This window comes from Carassius carassius, chromosome 39 (genome assembly GCF_963082965.1).
Source record: "Carassius carassius chromosome 39, fCarCar2.1, whole genome shotgun sequence".
NCBI classification, from domain to species: domain Eukaryota; kingdom Metazoa; phylum Chordata; class Actinopteri; order Cypriniformes; family Cyprinidae; genus Carassius; species Carassius carassius.
In genome coordinates, this window is record NC_081793.1 from 8,294,502 (window position 1) to 8,308,712 (window position 14,211).

The 14,211-nt window shown below is 38.2% G+C and overlaps 2 long non-coding RNA genes across 4 annotated transcripts; one reads left to right on the forward strand and one right to left on the reverse strand.

Moving 5' to 3' along the window:
* Window positions 1-9,699: 9,699 nt before the first annotated feature.
* LOC132121013 (uncharacterized) lies at window positions 9,700-13,933 on the forward strand. Of its 3 annotated transcripts, none has more exons than XR_009426200.1 (6): window positions 9,700-9,851; window positions 10,733-10,781; window positions 12,007-12,154; window positions 12,232-12,368; window positions 12,857-12,984; window positions 13,802-13,933. It is a non-coding gene; the product is annotated as an uncharacterized LOC132121013 (long non-coding RNA). The 3 variants fall into 3 exon arrangements; XR_009426201.1 differs by having other exon boundaries at window positions 12,010-12,154; XR_009426202.1 differs by lacking the exons at window positions 12,857-12,984; window positions 13,802-13,933 and adding an exon at window positions 12,700-12,718 and having other exon boundaries at window positions 9,702-9,851.
* LOC132121014 (uncharacterized) lies at window positions 12,213-12,723 on the reverse strand. The gene is made up of 2 exons (XR_009426203.1): window positions 12,692-12,723; window positions 12,213-12,489 (listed from the first exon to the last, which is right to left on the reverse strand). It is a non-coding gene; the product is annotated as an uncharacterized LOC132121014 (long non-coding RNA).
* Window positions 13,934-14,211: the final 278 nt, after the last annotated feature.

Consider the following 14,211-nt stretch of genomic DNA (forward strand, 5'->3'; position numbering starts at 1 on the left):
GAATCCTAGGTCTATGGCACGTCACGTGACAGATAGAGTTTAATTACCCCAGTTAGCAGCTGTGTTCATTTAGTTAAACACAATGAAACTCAAAGACAGCCCCGGATGACCAATATAATACAGAGAGTAAACATAAGGCGCTCATCTTATTAATAAAGAAGACAGAATACATTTTATAACAGGCATTAAAAGAGCATTTTTACTACTACTCACCCAACCTGCGGCTCTTGTAAACTGATGGCAAGTATCGCGATGTGTGCTGAATAAGACTTCTTGAACGTGATTTCATAGCGATAAACATCTCATGTCAGTGACGCTAGAGGCGCTTGACCGTGCTTCAGTTTTTGGCGCTTTGGGAGTGAATGAGTTGACGCACAGCGAGTGATGCGCGTGGTGGGAGTGGCGGAGCTGTATATTAATTATGTATTATTATTATTTAGGTCTTTTTCGGTTATTATTTCGACGCCGTTTTGATTTGCTGTTTATTGATATTTTTAAAACTATAACGCTACATCTATCAACATTTATTTAGATGTTATCATTGTATTCATTCATTTCTTTATTTTAATTATATTATTTCAGTCTTATTACCGGTGAAATATTACAGTAGGCCAGAACACGGGCCGAGCGGGGCTCATTCTAAACCCATTAGCCACAATCCAATGCGGACATTCATATCACAGAATCTGACAGCGATCATCGGCTCATCAACGACAGTATGGCTATCGCATTTTTAAGCAGCCTTTACAATAACCTTAATAAAGACTTTTAACTTTAGAGTCTAAAGTAAAAAAAAATAATAATAAAAATATCTGTAGGCCTATCTCTGCTAGTTTATTTATTTAATTTTTGGTTATTTTTATTTAAACTATGTTGTTTCTAAATGTGAAAAATGTGTTACAGTTATGTGTCAAGGACTTGATATTGAATTCTGTAATTTAAAAAAAATCTAGGCCTATAAAAAAAATAAAAATCAATAAAACAAGTAAAAAAAGAACCATTGCGCATTTTACAGCAAAAAAAGTTTTAATATGTTTTTTTGTTACCAGCAATACAGTAAGTTGCTCAGTTTTGTCACAGTAAGTTAAGCTCCGATTTTTTTTTTTAAGTTTCAGTGAGTTTCTTCTGTTGTCTTGTGAAAAAAAAAAAAATTAATTAATCAGAAAGTATCATGCTGATGCACGAAAGATGCATCCAATTGAAATGCATTAGTTTAAAAAATGTGCTGCAATCACGTAAATAAAGAAATAAACGTGTCCCTGCCATGAATAAATAGATTAAATTACGTGAACAAATCCCGAACCATGCACAACCCAGATTTTAGTTCTGACTATAGCCAAGCGATCAATATGTGTTTAAAACGCCATCAAACTGGATTCTATGATGACAGGACAAGACAAAATGTCAAGTTAATTACATGCCATTGCAACACAGTCGACATAAAGTTTCTAATCAAGCCAGCAACATTACAACATCCAGTGAGTGAGGTCAGGTTGTTGAGGTCCGTGGTGCCATCACGGGACTTTGGTTAGGCTAACTGAAACAAATTGAATTTTTATGATGACAGGAATATGCAATAGCTACAATAACAGAGAGGTTAACGTATTTATGATATTTGGTGTCGGAAAATAAATAAATACTTAAAATGCTGTGTTTCCAAATGAGAAAGCATGTTCATTGAGTGAGATCTGTTCTCTGTCATTGAAACGGGTATCTGTGTGTGGACCACGGAAGATGAGTGCCATTGACTTGCGTTAGAGTTATCCGTGATCTCAGCACAGACTCACTCCGTGCTCGTATCACAGATTTTAGTTCTGACTATAGCCAAAATGTGTGTAAAACGCCATCAAACTGGATTTTATGATGACAGGACGAGAAAAAATGTCAAGTTAATTACATGCCATTGCAACAGAGTCGACGAAAAGCTTATAAGTTCCTAAACAAGCCAGCAACATTACAACATCCAGTGAGTGAGGTCAGGTTGTTGAGGTCCGTGGTGCCATCACGGGACTTTGGTTAGGCTAACTGAAAAAAAACTGAATGTTTATGATGACAGGACAATGCAATAACTACAATAACTGTCAGGTTAACGTCATTATGGCATTTTATGTTGGAAAAGAAACAAATACTTCAAATGTTGCATTTCCAAATGAGAAAGCACGTCCGTTGAGCGAGTTCTGTACTCCGTCATTGAAACGGGTATCCGTGTGTGGACCACGGAAGGTCAGTGTCATTGACTTGCGTTGGAGTTATATCCGTGGCCGCATCACGGAATTTGGGGCAATTCCGTGATGGCTTCATGGATTTTGAGTTAAGGGCCCGTGGACATTTCACGGAAATCTGTGAGACCAGGTTGCACCTGCACCTGCTCACCATTAGCAACCTCATCACAGTTCACCATAAAACACTCACCACAGCCACAGTAAAGCGTCAAACCTCCAAAAGGAACAGACCTTATTCTGTTGTCTCCTGTCCTGCTGATGCACCAAAAGATTCGAGACGTAACGTATACTCACCTTTGAAACACTAACCTGTGTGTTGTTGTCCTACTGCTTCCAGGACTCCTGCTTAACCCACTGTTACCTGTGATCCAGTGCTCATCTGAACTTCCAGTGTTTACCTTCGAGCTTGCTTGGTTGCATCCGCATCTGAAAGAAAAGGAGACAAGTATTAACAAACTGTGACAGTTTGGCATTGACATATCTCCAGTAGACGTTCTCACCTGCATTCAGCCCTGCACTGAGTTATCTGCACCGAACCCGCACCAGAAGTCACTGAATACCCACCAGGCACTTGTGATTCTGTATTTGGATTCACTTGCCTCTGCCTCTCGTTTATATCCTGACAGTTATATGAATCAGTACTTAAGTTTTTGTAGGACACAGAGACTACTACCTGGAAGAGAGCTGGTAAACATGGTCATTGCTAACAATGTAATACACCTGCAAGAGATTCAAGGAGAGGGATTAAAGACAAAAATCCCCAATTAAGAGGGATAAATGCCATCACCCTCTCCATAACTGAATGCATCCTTAAGCACAGGTTTGAGATTAAACAGGCATACTGTGTGCCTTTTAAAAGAAATTCTGACAGAATCAAATACCAATGTCTGGCATATGTAAAGGTTTGAGTTTGTACTGTTAACTGTATGAAGTATTGTGTATTGTCACAATACAACTGTAAGCTACAAATAAGTATGTGGTGGTCTGCCATTTGTACACTGTGTTTCTGGATAATCATACTCTACTGTGTTTAATGTGTTTTGCAGAGAATCTTTGAGATGGAAGGCCGGTCTGCTCCCCATGAGATTATCTTTGTTGTTGAGGCTGGGTTTAACCTGACCAAAAGAAGTAGGAGGAGGAACATACAGGTGCTGGTGATATAATTAGAATATCATCAAAAAGTTGATTTATTTCACTAATTCCATTCAAAAAGTGATTAAATTATATTCATTCATTACACACAGATTGATATATTTCAAATGTTTATTTCTTTTAATTTTGATGATTTTAACTGACAACTAAGGAAAATCCCAAATTCAGTATCTCAGAAAATTTGAATATTACTTAGACCAATACAAAGAAAGGATTTTTAGAAATCTTGGCCAACTGAAAAGTATGAACATGAAAATTATTAGCATCAGTGATGCACAGGTTGATCCAAAATGAGCGGGTTGTCCGTGGTTATGAGTCATCCAAAAATATTTTTAATGATATTCGGGTAGCAGTCAGTTGGGTCGTTTGAAATAAAGATGCCAATTAAACCTTTGTAATTAATATAGTACTAGACACAATTTTGAAATACATAGGCCTACACTTTATTGGCTGAATAATGTGGAAGATTTTTATTAATAAGATTTTACTCAATCAAGTATAATCAAGATGAAACTAGTCACATATATGCATATGTGTCTTATTCCATTATAATCATATAGCCTTTGTGTGAAAGGAATGTGCCTATGTCTGCAAAAAACATCCTGACCACCACAGATAGGAAACAATCTGGAAAAACATGCAATGGGCCTCTTTTCTTTACCATAGCAAGTCTCTAGGGAGGTATTAAAATTTTAAGCATAAGGAAAAGTCTGACTATTTGGAACGCCCTGTATAGAGTATATAATGGGATGCCACTGAGCATTCGGGAGATCTTCTCACAGAGAATATCTTGGCTTTGTTTCTCTCTGAAATAAAGTCTATCTTCTGGAAACAAAACCCCGAGTTTTGTTTTATAGAAAACTCTTTTTAAAAGATTTTCGTTTTGTATAAATTGTTTCTTAATTTTGATCAATGTTTTATCAATCAATTGCTCGTATTTTATAAATAAGAAGCAAATATATAGCAGACAATTTAATAAGGCGCAGGCACGATCACTTGCATTGCATGTGAATTGGAGGGCACCGAAACTCTGCTTGTGCCTCACAGATTTGAGAAATATAGGCTATACATTACAGAAAGCTTGAATTGTCTACTTTTAAACGAAAATATTAAAACCCCAAATAAATAGGCTACTCTCTGATTATGTAATCCATATGAAATGTGCATTTCTCTCTGGCGTTCACGGCGAGTCCTCATCGTCAACTTCATCTTTGCAGTGACACAGAAAACACCAGTTTATTACTAAACAATTAAATGTCTCCTTGCATATTTTCGAACTAGCAGGCCACTCTGGGTTGAGCGAGACCCCACTGAATGAGCGAGCGAATATATGGAGAAATGCACTCTCCGCTCACGAGCTCTGATCGGAACAAACCCGAACCTCACTGTCTGCTGAACAGAAACATCAAAATAGACATAGCCAGACTAGAGCTTATTGACATTATAATAATTCTTGACAAAATTAGAATATATTAAGAAATTTTTGGATGTCAGTTTTGCATACGTTCCCAATCACAAACATCTTATAAACATCTAATAGACATCTATTTGACATCTATAAGGAAATGTCCTAGAAGTATTGCAGATGAGCAAACACTCTGAAAAATACGTCTTTGCAGATGTAAATGCACACGTCAAATAGACGTCTCTGAGATGTATGTGTGCTACCAGGGTATGGCCCAATGACGCTATGATGAGCATTTACTACTTTTAAAAAATCCGGGTCGGGTAAAATATTTTCTTTTAATTCTTTTGCGTTCATAGGTGCTGGCGGGTTAGTTGAAAACGTTGGTCGGGTGAGGGTTATTAATTCATTGACCCACGCATTACTGATGAGCATGTACAGCACTCAAAACTTAGTTGGGGCTCCATTTACCTTAATTACTGCAGCAATGCGGCATGGCATGGAGTCGATCAGTCTGTGGCACTGCTCGGGTGTTATGAGAGCCCAGGTTGCTCTGATAGTGGCCTTCAGCTCTTCTGCATTGTTGGGTCTGGCATATCACATCTTCCTCTTCACAATTCCCCATAGATTATATATGGGGTAAAGGTCAGGCGAATTTGCTGGCCAATTAAGAACAGGGATACCATGATGCTTAATCGAGGTACTGGTAGCTTTGGCATTGTGTGCAGGTGCCAAGTCCTGTTGGAAAATGAAATCTGCATCTCCATAAAGTTGGTCAGCAGCAGGAAGCATGAAGTGCTCTAAAACTTCCTGGAATACGGCTGCGTTGACCTTGGACATCAGAAAACAAAGTAGACCAACACCAGTAGATGACATGGCACCCCAAACCATCACTGACTGTAGAAACTTTACACTGGACCTCAAGCAACGTGGATTGTGTGTCTCTCCTTTCTTCCTCCAGACTCTGGGACCCTGATTTTAAAAGAAAATGCAAAATTTACTTTCATCAGAGAACATAACTTTGGACCACTCCGCAGCAGTCCAGTCATTTTTGTCTTTAGATGCTTCTGAGGCTGTCTGTTGTTTAAGAGTGGCTTGACACAAGGAATGCGACAGCTGAAATCCATGTCTTGCATACGTTTGTGCGTAGTGGTTCTTGAAGCACTGACTCCAGCTGCAGTCCACTTTTTGTGAATTTCCCCCACATTTTTAATGGGTTTTGTTTCACAGTCCTCTCCAGGGTGTGGTTATCCCTATTGCTTGTACACTTTTTTTCTACCACATCTTTTCCTACCCTTCGCCTCTCTAATAATGTGCTTGGACACAGAGCTTTTTGAACAGCCACCCTCTTTTGCAATGAACTTTTGTGTCTTGCCCTCCTTGTGCAAAGTGTCAGCAGTCTTCTCCATGATTGTGTAGCCTACAGAACTAGACTGAGAGACCATTTAAAGGCCTTTGCAGGTGTTTCGAGTTAATTAGATGATTAGAGTGTGGCACTGGGTGTCTTCGGTATTGAACCTTTTCAAAATATTCAAATTATCTGAGATACTGAATTTGGGATTTTTTCCTTAGTTGTCAATTTTAGTCATCAAAATTAAAAAAAAAAAAAAAAAATTTTTTTACATATATCAGTCTGTGTGTAATAAATGAATATAACATACAAGTTTCACTTGTGAATGTCCCTGCCCAACGAGGAGGGAACATCAATATGTGTGCAGCCATCAGCCAACGAGGTGTACTCCACCGCCATGATCAAGGGCAACTCAGTCGTGGTATTGAAGGTGGAGAGAGCACTGTACATGCACTCCCCCCACCTAATTCCTGCCGGCCCAAGACTCGAACTCACAACCCTCAGATTGCAAGTCAGACTCTCTAACCATTAGGCCACGACCTGACCTGTTTTGAATTTCTCATCATTGTGTAAGACTCTGTTGTAATGTGTGTGAGTTTGGGGGGACTGCCTAAGCTGAGCACTGGGGAGTGGAGGCTCTAGCAGGATGACTCTCTAAAATGAAAGGAAACCTACATATAATCAACCCTGGTAGGAGAGCTCTTAAGAATCAAGGTCTCAGTATAACTACTCCCAAAAGCAAGAGGACACCTGGCTACACTCAGCGCCAGAGGCAGTTAGCAAGGCTCAAGGAAAGAGCCTACAAATTCATATCACTGCCAATGACAGAGCTCTGAAGTGGAGGCCTCAGCATGATGACTTTCTAGAGCAAGAGGAGGTTAGACAGTTAACAGCAAGGATAACTCTCTTAAACGAGAGGACGCCTAACAACACACAACCCTAGTTGAGGAGCTCTTAAGAGTGGAGGTCTCAGCCAAACAACTCTCTAAAACGAGAGGAGATCTGACTACACTCAACACTAGACACAGTTAGTGAGGCTCACAATAGAGCATCACAATAGAGCCTACATATTAATAGTAATATCTAAGCGGAGCTCTAGGGAACGGAGTACACTGCATAACGACTCCGAAGCTAGAGTACTATGCTAGGAGTACTAACCATGCTCCTAGGTGTCGTAATTGGCATGTCTCTAAACAGAGATGAACTGCCTTTAACTTTCATTTTGCATTATTGACACTGTTTTCCTAATGAATGTTGTTCAGTTGCTTTGATGCAATGTATTTTGTTTAAAGCGCTATATAAATAAAGGTGACTTTGACTTTGACTTTGAGTACTCGAAAGCTTGACCTGAAGAGCGACACCTCAAGGAGGCCCACAAGAGCCTAACAACCTAGCAGCCACAGAGCTCTGTTGAGAGAGCACTAGGAAATGTGATCTCAGCATATCAACAACAGAAGGGGAGCTACCAGGCTCAAGAACAGCTGATAAGGGAGGCTCACAAAGAGCATCACAACCTGAAAAAAACTGTGCTCAGCATAGCAGATGCAAAGCAGAGCCTTACAAATCAAAAAACTTGCTACACCGTCAGGAGCCTCCTTCACCAATAATGTAGATATCCCACATTATATACAGTTCCTATTCTGTAAAAAAAAAAAAAAAAAAAAAAAAAAAAAAAAAAAAAAGAAAGAAGGTAAACTAAAAGGGATTCTGGAAGGAAAAGCATTCTTCATCAGATTCCTTCCATGCCCCACCTACAATCCCTGTGATTGGCCTGATTAACTGCCTCGGCAGCCGCGAGACCCGAAATTCAGCTGAGAGGTGCTAAATTCTCACAGAGAACCAGGCATTCTCAATGCAATCACATCTCACAGCATGGCTATCTCTCCTCCGAGAGCCATACACACTCTGTTCAAACACTTAGTTCCCTCAAGAACCAAGCAAGAACAGAAACCGCCGTGAATGCATCACATTAAGCTTGTTCAACTCCCCTGAGAGGTGAACACGCTTGTGCAACTGCTGGCAAAAAACTAGAGTACAGACCTCTGCTCTAGTAGTTCTGCGAATGCAACAGTGAGCGCATTCTTCTCTTATGTGAGTCAAACGCATATGTGCTTCATACACAAGGCTTGAAGACAAAAAAAGAGGATGACATATTCTACAGTTGCCCTTTTATGCTCACAGTCGCTCATTTGCTTACGTCATAGGCTTCCGCCTGCCAATGTCAAGTTCACTGACATTTTATCATTCATGCTTCACACACTGGTCATGCTGAAAGCATTCCCCCTAGCACCCTCCAGAGGACGCAGTTTGGAGTTCCCTTTCGAAAGGGAACATTATTTTATATTTTAGCTGAGTAAAGAAGTGATTTGTGAATGGCCATTACTGCTACATATTTATTTATACTGTGTTTCAAAGATTACTCAGTGCATAATTTAATGCATTTTTTTTCTCACATGTTGTATGGTTTATAAATGGAAAATATAATAACTTTTTCTTGAGGTGGGTTTCAGGATCATTCTATGAATCAGTGTCTTTCCATTCTGACCAAAAGAGTCACAGTTGAGTTGAAAAAAAAAATTACTTAAAGACCAAATGTAATCCATTTCCCACCATTCTGATGACTATTGCAATCAGCAACTCTACAGATAAGGTCAATTTGTGAAGTAACTCAGAAGACTGGAATGTTAATGCAAAATCAATTTAAGATGTCTTATTTCAGGTTTCTAATATCCTGATATCTTGGACAATTCTGGACACATCTCTGAAATTGATTTAAAAAGGTGTGTAAATCAGCAGACCCACAATGTATACACACGTTGGCCTACAGGCCTTGATCACAATCAGCACCTCTGTGCCTTCACAAATTTCAAATGGCCCTTTTGCTACTGAAGATACTTTAGCTTTGGGACAGGAAAGCACAAGTCTTTGATCATTTTCGACCCAATAATATCAGTACTAATAAACAGCCAATATTCAAGATAGTGTTCCATCATCTTAAGTGCTAACTTTTAGTGTGTCATTATTCTGATGGACACAGGACATAAAGTTGTCCTGAAGAACAGCACAGTTTGTTCTTAATGTTAGTTTTAAATGACCTCAGAGGTCCTGAATGTTTGTACTTGGTGACCCAGACTCATGGATAATAGGAAATTTAAAGTGGTTAGACTGGCAGGTAACAGTACATCGACAGTAGTCTCTCCTTCTTCCACCTGTCAAAAGGATTTAAAATTGAAAATATTTTAAACAAATCCCACTGCTGACAGATTCTCTGACTCACAATGAAACATCTCCATAATGGCACTCCCAAGTGTCAGGAGTTCTAGCAGCAGGGGCGTAGCCATCTTTTCAGAAGTGAGGGGGACAGAAATCACACACACACACACACACAAACACACACACACACATACATATACACACTAAAAAATCATGGGTTATTTTTTCTACCCAAGTGCTGGGTTGAGCCATTTGGGTAAAGTTTTTGGGTTATTTTCTCAGTCTTGGGTAGTTTTTGGGTAGTTCTATGTTACCCAACCGTTGGGTTATTTTCTGGGTCGTTTTCACTGAGAGCTGAATCAATGCACCCCCTCCCCCACTCGGACGCAATAACCCAGCTCATTGGGTCAAATCAACTCAGCGCAGGATGGATCAGCGCAGCGCGGGCTGACTGAATTCGAGGTGGAGGTGGATGCCATACACACGCTGTAATATTTGGAGAAATAAGGTTCGTATCAATATATTTATACATTTGACATGCATTTTTAAACATATTTATACACATAACATAATACTGAGCGAATGAGGGATAAAAAGGCAAAGAAATGTGCGACAACAGTCACGTTTACATGACATTAAATGCACCGCCAGCTTCGCTCGTTTTGGTTTGCCTGTTTGTAATGCCTGCTGGATAGTAAATACGTTTTCTACTGTTTTTATGTTTTAAACGACACTTTTGTCAAAGTCTTAAGTTTCTTCTTAACTGTTATATGACATAATTTACTTCAAAGTCCATTAAGTCAGTCAATTTCAATGCCACGAGATCAATGTGATGTAAACGCGCATTCCTTGCCTTTTTAGATTATAAAAATTAGATTTTTGTCCATTACAGCCTTTAAGCAAATCTCTGGTAATACATTTTAGAAAACCACCTTTTGTACATAAAGCTGCTCATCCCCCATCCTACTGCATGCAGTGCTAAGTCAAAACAACCCAATTTTTGGGTCATCTGTCGCGGGCATTTTTGATCTTTACAGGAGAAATTATTTTCAAGCAAACTGAATTCAGCCTTTTTTCTGGTGAAATAAAAGTTTGTATTGGTCTTTTTTTATCATTGAATCGTTACAGATTGGCAAAAATGTGGCGTTCTGATTTTAAAATATCACTTTACGTTATATGATGGATCATAAAGCATTGTGCATTTGCGAGCACCAGAGATAACGTTACGTTAGCCTACCTATTTTTTTCTGTCTGATGTGTATTTCGTTTTTTTTTTTCACAATAAAAATACATTTCTAATCATTTATTTATTTATTAGTATTATTATTTGACATCCAGGTAAGTGTCAATTAATCTTGGACTAAAATATATTGTTTTTTTCTCCCTCAGACCTGCTCTTGACTGTCCGTGGTGGCAAACCCACAGCCTTTCGCTCGAGGTGACACTTTTATCTCATCTAATTTGAATTATTGCCATACATTGATAATAAAAATGCCATAAACCATAAAAAAACAGCTGTTACTATTATTAAAAAGATCCGGTAACGTTATTGTGGTTATACCCCTTTAGTTAAAGGGTTAACGTTAGTTCACCCAATAATCAAAATTATGTCATTAATGACTCACCTTCATGTCGTTCCAAACCCGTAAGACCTCCGTTTATCTTCAGAACACAGTTTAAGATATTTTAGATTCTCAGTCCCTCCATTGAAGCTGTGTGTACGGTATACTGTCCATGTCCAGAAATGTAAGAAAAACATCATCAAAGTAGTCCATGTGACATCAGAGGGTCAGTTAGAATTTATTGAAGCATCGAAAATACATTTTGGTCCAAAAATAGCAAAAACTATGACTTTATTCAGCATTGTCTTCTCTTCCGTGTCTGTTGTGAGTGCGTTCACAACACTGCAGTGTAGTGATATCCGGTTCGCGAACGAATCATTCGATGTAACCGGATCTTTTTGAACCAGTTCACCAAATCGAACTGAATCATTTTAAATGGCTCACGTCTCCAATAGGCATTTATCCACAAATGACTTAATGTGAACGAGTCAGTCTTTTGTTCGTTATCTGGCTCGGCTCGGTGTTCATCTTCAGTTCTCTCTTCACAGCAGTTTAGTCAGTGTACTGTTTGAGTGATTCGTTCGCGAACCGGATATCCAGACTGCTTTGTTTTGAACTCTCTCACAACAGACACGGAAGAGAAGACAATGCTGAATAAAGTCGTAGTTTTTGCTATTTTTGGACCAAAATGTATTTTCGATGCTTCAACAAATTCTAACTGACCCTCTGGAGTCACATGGACTACTTTGATGATGTTTTTCTTACCTTTCTGGACATGGACAGTAGACCGTACACACAGCTTCAATGGAGGGACTGAGAGCTCTCGGACTAAATCTAAAATATCTTAAACTGTGTTCTGAAGATAAACGGAGGTCTTACGGGTTTGGAACGACCCTGAATAAATTATGAGCAAAGTGAAATGTTAATCAGTATAATTCAGGAATCAGTTTGCATGGAGTTTAGAAACATCCAGGATTTACTAGCTAAAGTGTTGAAAAGCTCTGAAGAGTATTTCTGTTTTCATGGAAACTGTACCTTTTACATGTAAAAAATGTTCATAAGCCTCTATTTGATTAACAGCATTGTTATTTCTTTGTCCAGTAGAATCAACCGTATCTGAAGAGAGAGCTGAGGAAATTAAACAATGACTGAGAAACAACACACAGCCCATCAGCCAGGTGGAACAGTACATGCGAAAAATATGTTTGAGGTCCTCCATGAGTTTCCTCGGCTAACTACCCCAGGCATGGTATGTTAACATATTGTCTTTATCAAATGGTAACATGAGTTATATTAAGTCTGTTAAGTTGTTATTTTTGCTTTTAGATTGCACAGGACTTTCACATTTTACTTCAAGATGCAGCCCCAAAACTGTTTGAAAAATGGCTGGTATACTGACAGGATCTTGCTTTTTGCGAAGCGAGAAGCAAAGCTTCCATGTACATCTGAAGAAATGACAGAAGGTTAAAATGTTTCTACAATATTTTGATATTATGGGCCAGATTTACTAACAGCTTGCACCATAGTACTGTCAGGATTACTAAAGAAATGCAGTGATGAAAAATTGGGAAATTTTTTTTGCAACTAACATTACTGCATATTTGTGGTAGTTTATATATTTTAACTCATTTTTGTGCTTGGCAATAATTGCTGCTAGAAAATGCTGCACTTTCTCCTCTCATCTTATTTAGAATGCCAGACAAAGATTTTATAACATTGCTTTTAATTTCTGCTGCTCTTGGTAGGATATGTTGGTCATTATGAATCTGTGTTTTTAAATTTGCACATTGTCAGTGGATCAACAGCAGAACTTTACACTTCAGTCTACACTTTAATGGGATTTTGGACTCATGCTAATTTGACCTGTTTATTAAATCTGGCCCTATATTTTCAATGACAACTCGCTACTGTTTTTAGTAGTGTTGATGAATGTAATATTATTTTCCTACAGATGCAAAGGGAAATCTTGCACTAAAGCTGTTACCTGTTTTGCTTCCACCTCCACCCTACAAAATTGGCAGAAAAACACTCCGGCCCAGCATTGATGAAATCAAAAAAGCTTTCATTGACATTTAGCCTGTAAGTACGACTCAAGAAATTTCAATCATTTAATGACTTCACCAGGTTGAATACACTACCATTCAAAAGTTTGGGATCGGTATGATTTTTTTATGTTTTTAAATTAAGTCTCTTCTGCTTACAAAGGCATTTATTTGATCCAAATACAGCAAAAAAAAGTAATGTTGTGAAATATTGTTACAATAAATTAATATTTGCTATTTGAATATATTAAAAAAAAATTTTTGTTTGTGATCAAAGCTGAATTTCCAACATCGTTATTCCAGTCTTATATATAGTAACATGTTAACAAGATATGCTCCATAAGAACTTTGTAATTTAATTTATAATGTATCTTGGATAAATAAGTCTGAGCTCAAATTTTTTTTTTCTGTAGATAATTTTCATTACTAAAACATCTTATTGACAAATTTCTAGTGTCCTAGCTATAATTAATTTGACTAGACAAATAAGAACTTTTTCAGTTTCACACTCTAGCAAGTTAAGGTATTTTGCTTTTGTAGGGCAGAATATTAAATGTAGAAACTAAAAGTTTTAAATTAAAGTAAAATTAAAGTATTTCAAGTGTTACCAAAACTCTTTTGACTTGCTTTGCATCCCTGTCAGTGGCTCTGTCAAAGTGGTCCAGATCAAGCTGTAATAATTTTCAGGTATTTTGCCTCATCCAAAGCTCTGGCTATACAAGACCTATTGTTTCTAAAGACAGCTTGATTGAATAAACAGTTTCGAATGACTCCCCAACCCACCACCCATACCCACACCCCTGACACTATCATTCTGTTTCACCTTTATTCATTTGCATTATCTGGCCTTTTAGATTGGAACAGATATGGTGGAGGACCTCCAGCAGGCTGAAGCATCAAGACCTTACCCTCATGTCCTGTCACTTGAAAATGGACACATTGATTCGCAGGCATTTGTCATCCTCGCAGGAAAAGCTTTGGAGCAAAGCACTCTCATTGGGGCAGTAAATGTATGTTTCAAATCATTTTATGTTTTTGATGTAAACTACCCGAAACAGTGTTTCTATATTCATAATATTTTTGAGTTGGAGGGAAGTGAATCCCCAACAGTGAAATTTTTGCACTGGGCACTACATTCTTGCATACATTCACATACATTCTTGCAAGTAGATTAAAAGAGGTTACTGCCAATACGTTGTATTTCATAGATTTATTTTTGTGTTCATTTTGTAGACTAAAAACAACAGGTCCATAATGTAGACTT